At 44.9% G+C, this 9,857-nt stretch overlaps 1 pseudogene; it reads left to right on the forward strand.

The window, feature by feature from the left end:
• Positions 1 to 7,556, forward strand: part of LOC139243803 (zinc finger protein 850-like) — a 44,572-nt pseudogene extending 37,016 nt beyond the window's left edge.
• The last annotated feature ends 2,301 nt before the right edge of the window (positions 7,557 to 9,857 follow it).

The following is a 9,857-nucleotide window of genomic DNA, read 5'->3' on the forward strand; positions in this document are numbered from 1 at the left end:
CTGCTATGACATCCTTAATAATTGATTCCATCATTTTACCCACTACTGATGTCAGGCTGAATGGTCTATAATTCCCTGTTTTCTCTCTCCCTCCTTTTTTAAAAAAGTGGTGTTATATTGGCTACCCTCCACTCGATAGGAACTGATCCAGAGTCAATGGAATGTTGGAAAATGACTGTCAATGCATCCGCTATTTCCAAGGCCACTTCCCTAAGTACTCTGGGATGCAGTCCATCAGGCCCTGGGGATTTATCGACCTTCAATACCATCAATTTCCCCAACACAATTTCCCGACTAATAAAGATTTCCCTCAGTTCCTCCTCCTTACGAGACCCTCTGACCACTTTTATATCCGGAAGGTTGTTTGTTTCCTCCTTATTGAATACCGAACCAAAGTACTTGTTCAATTGGTTTGCCATTTCTTTGTTCCCCGTTATGACTTCCCCTGATTCTGACTGCAGGGGACCTACGTTTGTCTTTGCTAACCTTTTTCTCTTTACATACCTATAGAAACTTTTGCAATCCGCCTTAATGTTCCCTGCAAGCTTCTTCTCGTACTCCATTTTCCCTGCCTTAATCAAACCCTTTGTCCTCCTCTGCGGAGTTCTAAATTTCTCCCAGTCCCCGGGTTCGCTGCTATTTCTGGCCAATTTGTATGCCACTTCCTTGGCTTTAATACTGTCCCTGATTTCCCTAGATAGCCACGGTTGAGCCACCTTCCCTTTTTTATTTTTACGCCATTGTTGTAATTCATCCATGCGGTCTCTAAATGTCTGCCATTGCCCATCCACAGTCAACCCCTTAAGTCTCATTCGCCAATCTATCCTAGCCAATTCACGCCTCATACCTTCAAAGTTGCCCTTCTTTAAGTTCTGGACCATGGTCTCTGAATTAACTGTTTCATTCTCCATCCTAATGTCAGAGAATGAGAGAGGCAGTATCTATCCAAAACTCACCTGTCACACAGTTTCAGGCAGTATATTTCAACACTCACCTGTCAAATAGTGTCAAAGAATGAGTGATGCTGTATCATTTCAACCCTCACTTGTAACATAGTGTCAGAGAGTGAGAGAGGCAGTATATATCCAATACTCACCTGTAACATAGTATCAGAGAATGAGAGGCAGTATCTATCCAAAACTCACCTGTCACACTGTGTCAGAGAATGACGGAGGCAGTATCTATCCAGCACTGACCTGTCACATAATGTCAGAGAATGTGAGAGGCAGTATCTATTCAACACTCACCAGTCACATATTGTCAGAGAATGAGAGAGGCAGTATCGATTCAACACTCACCTCTCACATCGTGTCAGAGAATGAGAGAAGCAGCATCTATCCAACACTCACCAGTCACATAGTGTCAGAGAATGAGAGAGGCAGTATCGATCCAACACTCACCTGTCAAAAAGTGTCAGAAAATGAGAGAGGCTGTATCTATCCGACACTCACCTTTCACATAGTGTCAGAGAATGTGAGACGCAGTATCTATCCAACACTCACCTGTCACATAATATCAGAGAATGAGAGAGGCAGTATCTATCCAACACTCACCTGTCACATAATATCAGAGAATGAGAGAGGCAGTATCTATTCAACACTCACCTGTCACACAGTATCAGAGAATGAGAGAGGCAGCATCTATCCAACACTCACCAATCACATAGTGTCAGAGAATGAGAGAGGCAGTATCTATCCAAAACTCACCTCTACGAAAGTGTCGGAAAATGAGAGAGGCTGTATCTATACAACACTGACCTGTCACATAATATCAGAGAATGAGAGAGGCAGTATCTATTCAATACTCACCTGTCACATAGTGTCAGAGAATGAGAGAGGCAGTATCTATACAACACTCACCTGTCACATTGTGTCAGAGAATGAGAGAGGCAGTATCTATCCAAAACTTACCTGTCACATACTGTGGGACAACGACAGAGGCAGTATCTATCCAACACTCACCTGTCACATAATAGAAACATAGAAACATAAAAAATAGGTGCAGGAGCATGCCATTCAGCCCTTCCAGCCCGCACCACCATTCAACGAGTTCATGGCTGAACATGAAACTTCAGTACACCCTTCGAGCTTTCTCGCCATACCCCTTGATTCCCCGAATATATTTAGTGAATTGGCCTCAACTACTTTCTGTGGTAGAGAATTCCACAGGTTCACTACTCTCTGGGTGAAGAATTTCTCCTCATTTCGGTCCTAAATGGCTTACCCCTTATCCTCAGACTGTGACCCCTGGTTCTGGACTTCCCCAACATTGGGAACATTATTCCTGCATCTAACCTGTCTAAACCCGTCAGAACTTTAAAAGTTTTTATGAGGTCCCCTCTCATTCTTCTGAACTCCAGTGAATACAAGCCCAGTTGATCCAGTCGTTCTTGATACGTCAGTCCCACCATCACGGGAATCAGTCTGGTGAATCTTCGTTGCACTCCCTCAATAGCAAGAATGTCCTTCCTCAAGTTAGGAGATCAAAACTGTACACAATACTCCAGGTGTGGCCTCACCAAGGCCCTGTACAACTGTAGCAACACTTTCCTGCCCCTGTACTCAAATCCCCTCGCTATGAAGGCCAACACGCCATTTGCTTTCTTAACCGCCTGCTGTACCTGCATGCCAACCTTCAATGACTGATGTACCATGACACCCAGGTCTCGTTGCACGTTCCCTTTTCCTAATCTGTCACCATTCAGGTCTGTCTCTCTGTTTTTACCACCGAAGTGGATAACCTCACATTTATCCACATTATACTTCATCTGCCATGCATTTGCCCACTCACCTAACCTATCCAAGTCACTCTGCATCCTCACAGCATCCTGCTCGCAGCTCACACTGCCACCCAACTTAGTGTCATCCGAAAATTTGGAGATACTACATTTAATCCCCTCGTCTAAATCATTAATGTACAATGTAAACAGCTGGGTCCCCAGCATAGAACCTTGCGGTACCCCACTAGTCACTGCCTGCCATTCAGAAAAGTACCCATTTACTCCTACTCTTTGCTTCCTGTGTGTCAACCAGTTCTCAATCCACATCAGCACACTACTCCCAATCCAATGTGCTTTTACTTTGCACATTAATCTCTTGTGTGGGGCCTTGTCGAAAGCCTTCTGAAAGTCCAAATATACCATATCAACTGGTTCTCCTTTGTCCACTTTACTGGAAACATCCTCAAAAAATTCCAGAAGATTTGTCAAGCATGATTTCCCTTTCACAAATCCATGCTGACTTGGACATATCATGTCACCATTTTCCAAATGCGCTGCTATGACATCCTTAATAATTGATTCCATCATTTTACCCACTACTGATGTCAGGCTGAATGGTCTATAATTCCCTGTTTTCTCTCTCCCTCCTTTTTTAAAAAAGTGGTGTTATATTGGCTACCCTCCACTCGATAGGAACTGATCCAGAGTCAATGGAATGTTGGAAAATGACTGTCAATGCATCCGCTGTTTCCAAGGCCACCTCCTTAATTACTCTGGGATGCAGTCCATCAGGCCCTGGGGATTTATCGACCTTCAATCTCATCAATTTCCCCAACACAATTTCCCAACTAATAAAGATTTCACCCAGTTCCTCCTCCTTACGAGACCCTCTGACCCCTTTTATATCCGGAAGGTTGTTTGTTTCCTCCTTATTGAATACCGAACCAACGTACTTGTTCAATTGGTTTGCCATTTCTTTGTTCCCGTTATGACTTCCCCTGATTCTGACTGCAGGGGACCTACGTTTGTCTTTACTAACCTTTTTCTCTTTACATACCTATAGAAACTTTTGCAATCCGCCTTAATGTTCCCTGCAAGCTTCTTCTCGTACTCCATTTTCCCTGCCTTAATCAAACCCTTTGTCCTCCTCTGCTGAGTTCTAAATTTCTCCCAGTCACCGGGTTCGCTGCTATTTCTGGCCAATTTGTATGCCACTTCCTTGGCTTTAATACTGTCCCTGATTTCCCTAGATAGCCACGGTTGAGCCACCTTCCCTTTTTTATTTTTACGCCATTGTTGTAATTCATCCATGCGGTCTCTAAATGTCTGCCATTGCCCATCCACAGTCAACCCCTTAAGTCTCATTCGCCAATCTATCCTAGCCAATTCACGCCTCATACCTTCAAAGTTGCCCTTCTTTAAGTTCTGGACCATGGTCCCTGAATTAACTGTTTCATTCTCCATCCTAATGTCAGAGAATGAGAGAGGCAGTATCTATCCAAAACTCACCTGTCACACAGTTTCAGGCAGTATATTCCAACACTCACCTGTCAAATAGTGTCAAAGAATGAGTGATGCTGTATCATTTCAACCCTCACTTGCCACATAGTGTCGGAGAGTGAGAGAGGCAGGATATATCCAATACTCACCTGTAACATAGTATCAGAGAATGAGAGAGGCAGTATCTATCCAAAACTCACCTGTCGCACTGTTTCAGAGAATAACGGAGGCAGTATCTATCCAGCACTGACCTGTCACATAGTGTCAGAGAATGAGAGAGGCATATCTATCCAACACTCACCTGTCACATAATATCAGAGAATGAGAGAGGCAGTATCGATTCAACACTCACCTCTCAAATAGTGTCAGAGAATGAGAGAGGCAGCATCTATCCAACACTCACCAGTCACATAGTGTCAGAGAATGAGAGAGGCAGTATCTATCCAACACTCACCTGTCACATAATATCAGAGAATGAGAGAGGCTGTATCGATTCAACACTCACCTGTCACATAGTGGCAGAAAATGAGCGAGGCAGCATGTATTCAACACTCACCTGTCACTTAGTGTCAGAAAATGAGCGAGGAAAAATCTATTCAACACTCACCTGTCACTTAGTGTCAGAGAATGAGAGAAGCAGTATCTATCCAACACTCACATGTCACATAGTGTCAGAGAATAAGAGAGGCAGTATCGATCCAACACTCACCTGTTACATAGTGTCAGAGAATGAGAGATAAAGTATCTATCCAACACTCACAGGTCACATAATTTCAGAGAATGACAGAGGCAGTATCTATCCGACACTTATCTGTCACAAACTGTCACAGAAAGAGAGAGGCAGTATCTATCCAGCAATGACGTGTCATATAGTGTCAGAGAATGAGAGAGGTAGTTTTTATCCTACACTCACCTGTCACATAGTATTAGAGAATGGGAGAGGTAGTATCTTTCTAACACTCACCTATCACATCGTATCAGAGATTGAGAGAGGCAGTACCTTTCCAACACTCACCTTTCACATAGTGTCAGAGAATCAGAGAGGCAGTATCTATCCTATGTGAACAAATATATCCGGCTCTGATAACAATATCAGAGAATGAGAGGTACATTGTCTATCCCACTTTTGGAAGACAATGCTGCAATGACACACAATACCAGAAAGTGACAGTGGCAGTGTCTTGCCTATATTCTCTCTCAATCCCACACTGACACACTTTATCAGAGAGTGAGTGACAATGTCTGTCCTATACACACCTGTAAATCCTACATTGACACACAGTACCAGAGAGTGAGTGGCAAGGTCTGTCCTTTCCACACCTGTCAATCCTAGACTGACATACTGAACCAGAGAGTGAGTGTCAGTGTCTGTCCTATACACACTTGTCAATCCCACACTGACACACTGTACCAGAGAGTGAGTGGCAGTGTCTGTCCTATACACACCTGTCAATCCCACACTGACACACAGTACCAGAGAGTGAGTGGCAGTGTCTGTCCTATACACACCTGTCAATCCTACACTGACACACAGTACCAGAGAGTGAGTGGCAGGATCTGTCGTTTCCACACCTGTCAATCCTAGATGACATACTGTACCAGAGAGTGAGTGGCAGTGTCTTTCCTATACACACTTGTCAATCCCACACTGAAACACTGTACCAGAGAGTGAGTGACAGTGTCTGTCCTATACACACCTGTCAATCACACACTGACACACTGTTCCACAAAGTGACTGATAAAGTGTCTCATCTTTTCTCATGAAGCAATGTAAAGCTATCCAATTGGACCAACGAGTGACAGAAACAATACTAGCCAGAGTCAGCACCTTCAGTGTAGGAGAGGGTGGGGAGCCAGTGAGTGTAGAACTGAACCCAGCCAGTGATGGTGATGATAATTCGGAACATAGGACAAGCTGCCTTCAGACGTGTGATGTGTTGGAATTTCAGGACAGTGATGGTGAAGAGAGGATGGGGAGGGGATTTGCAGCTTTGTAGGAACAAGAGAGAAAAGAACGTTCCATAGAATCTAGAATTGCCTGTTCTGAATTTCTGTCCTGTACTTGCAGTGATGATTTTTGTAAACTCCTTTTCCAGGGTATCAGAAAGGGAGGATTAGTAGACGGGAAACAGAAACCAAACATCACGTCAAGGTCGAACAGAACCACTCGATTCCTCAGGACCTGAATATCATCGGCCTTTGAATGTGGAAGGAGAAATGGTTGTCTGTTCTGTCTGGGAACAGATTTCAAACATTAGTGTGACTGGAAAAGCACCAAGACACACATACCCGAGTGAGTGTATTTCATTGCACTGACTGTGGAAAGAGCTTTAACCAGTTACACAGCCTGAAAAAACATCGCAGCATTGACAGCAGGGAGAACCTGTACACGTGTTCTGTGTGGGGACAAGGCTTCAAGTGATCGTCCAACCTGGAGAGACACAAGGACTCCCACAGCATGGAGAAACCGTGGGAATGTGGGGACTGTGGGAAGGGATTCAATTACCCGTCTGAGCTGGAAGTTCTTCGACACAGTCACACTGGGGAGAGGCCGTTCACCTGCTCTGAGTGTGGGAAGGGATTCACTGGATCATCCAACCTGCTGACACACAAGCGAGTTAACACTGGGGAGAGGCCGTTCACCAGCTCCAAATGTGGGAAGGGATTCACTACATCATCCCAGCTGCTGACACACCAGCGATGTCACACTGGAGAAAGGCCGTACACCTGCTCCGCGTGTGGGAAGGGATTTACTCGATCATTCGACGTGCTGCCACACCAGCGAGTTCACACTGGGGAGAGGCCGTTCACCAGCTCCAAATGTGGGAAGGGATTCATTACATCATCCCAGCTGCTGACACACCAGCGAGGTCACACTGGAGAAAGGCCGTACACCTGCTCCGCGTGTGGGAAGGGATTTACTCGATCATTCGACGTGCTGCCACACCAGCGAGTTCACACTGGAGAGAGGCCGTTCAACTGCTCCGAGAATTGGAGGGGATTCACTACATCATCCAACCTGCAAAAACACCAGCGAGTTCACACTGGGGAGAGGCCGTTCAACTGCTCCGAGAATTGGAGGGGATTCACTACATCATCCAACCTGCAAAAACACCAGCGAGTTCACACTGGGGAGAGGCCGTTCACCTGCCCTGACTGTGGGAGGGGATTCACTACATCATCCGACCTGCGGACACACCAGCGAGTTCACGCTGGAGAGAGGCTGTTCAGCTGCTTCGAGTGTGGGAAGGGATACACTCAGTTATCCCACCTGCTGAGACACCAGCGAGTTCACAAGTTACCTCGGGATTTGGATTCTGCTGTTGTCCCAGACTGAATCGTGCCCATTCTGACAGTTGGGCCTGCTTTCTGCTTATATGATGACCCGTATAATTATGTTCGAGTTTACTATTCGAGATATTTCACCAATTAATCAACGGGAATAGGGTCAGATATAAAAAATAACGCTTATTGTGTTTGCATCCATACTTCATTCTTTAAAAAACATAAGAAATAGGAGAAGGAGTTGGCCATCGTCGACTTGAGCATGCTCTGCCATTTAATAAGATCATGGCTGATCTGATCTTGGGCACAGCTCCACTTCCCTGCCCGCTCCCCATAACCCTTCATTCCATTATCGCTCAAAAATCAGTCTGTCTCCAACTTAAATATATTCAATGACCCAGCCTCCACAGCTCTCTGGGCTAGTGAATTCCAAACATTTATGATCCTCTGAAAAAAGAAATGTCTCCACATCTCCGTTGTAAATCGGTGACCCCTTATTCTCAAACTATGCCCCCAGTTCTAGATTTCCCCACGAGACGAAACACTCTCTCTGCATCTACCTTGTCGAACCCCCTCAGTATCTTATATGTTTCAATAAGATCATTTCTCAATCTTCCAAACTCCAATGAGTATAGGCCCAACCTGCTCAACATTTCTTCATAAGTCAATCCCTTCATCTCAGGCATCAAACTAGTGAAGCTTCTCTGAACTGTGTCCAATGTAAGTATATCGCACCTTATCTAAGGAGATCAAAACTGTATACAGAACGCGAGGTGTGGTCTCACCAATACCCTGTACAGTTGTAGCAGGACTTCTCTGCTTTTATACTCTATCCCCCTTGCAATAAAGGCCAATATTCCATTTGCCATGCTGATCACTTGCTGTACCTGCATATGACTTTTTGTGTGTCATGCACAAGTACCCCCAGGTCTCTCTGTACTGCAGCACTTTGCAATTTTTCTCCATTTAAATTATAATTTGCTTTTCTATTTTTTCTACCAAGGTGTATAACCTCACATTTTCCCACATTATACTCCATGTGCCAAATTTTGGCCCACTCACTTAGTCTGTCTATATTCCTTTGTAGATTGTTTGTGTCCTCCACACAATTTGGTTTCCCACCCATCTTTGTATCATCAGGAATCATGGCTACATTACACTTGATCCCCTCATCCGAGTCATTAATATAGATTGTAAATAGGTGAGGCCCCAGCACCGATCCCTGCGGCACCTCACGAGTTACTGATTGCCAACCCAAAAATGACCCATTTATGCCAACTCTCTGTTTGCTGTTAGTTAACCAATCCTCCATCCATGTTAATATATTACCCCCAACCCCGTGAACTTTTATCTTGTCAAATGCCTTCTGGATGTCCAAATACACCACATCTACTGGTCTGCCCTTATCCACCCTGTTCTTTACATCCTCAAAGTACTCCAGCAAATTTGTGAAGTGAGAGTTCCCTTTCATAAAACCATGCTGACTCTGCTTGATTGTATTATGCTTTTCCAAATGTCCTGCTACTGCTTCCTTAATAACGGACTCCAGCATTTTCCCAACGACAGATGTTAGGATAATTGATCTATAGTTTCCTGCTTTTTGTCTGCCTCTGTTTTTAAGGGCAAAGCAGCCCACTTGATTGGCCCTGCATCCACCTCATTAACATTCACTCCCTCCTCCACCGGCGGAACATGGCTGCAGTGTGTAACATCTACAAGATGCACTGCAGCAACTCACCAAGGCTTCGTTGTCAGCACCTCCCAAACCCGTGAGCCCTCCCACCTAGAAACACAAGGGCAGCAAGCGCATGGAAACAGCATCATCTGCAAGTTCCCCTCCAAGTTACTCACGATCCTGACTTGGAAATATATCGGATGTTGCTTCATAGTCGCTGGGTCAAACTCCTGGTACTCCCTCCCTATCAGCACTGCGGGAGCACCTTCAGCACATGGACTGCAGCGGTTCAAGAACACAGCTCGCCCTCAATTCTCGGGTCCGATTAGGGATGGGCAATATATACTGACCTGGAGAGTGCCACCCATATTTGAAGAACGAATAAAGAAAGGAATCAAATTAATCTGAATGCACCAGATTAAAGTGACAATTCAGCACTTTCTATGGAGGTGATTGGCCCAGGCACATTAGTAGTGAATAGTATTTAGAAAGCTCCGGAGAAAGGGGCAGGGGAAACAAAGATACAAACAGAGACACAAATATAGACACACAGACATAAGCACAGACATATCATGCACACACAAGTAGTCATCCCCTCAAACACACACAAAGCCCGTACACAGATATATATTGCACATACAGTCCGTACACAGACATATATCACACAAACAGCCCGTA

Source organism: Pristiophorus japonicus, unplaced genomic scaffold, assembly GCF_044704955.1.
Source record: "Pristiophorus japonicus isolate sPriJap1 unplaced genomic scaffold, sPriJap1.hap1 HAP1_SCAFFOLD_189, whole genome shotgun sequence".
In the NCBI taxonomy this organism is placed as follows: Eukaryota; Metazoa; Chordata; class Chondrichthyes; family Pristiophoridae; genus Pristiophorus; species Pristiophorus japonicus.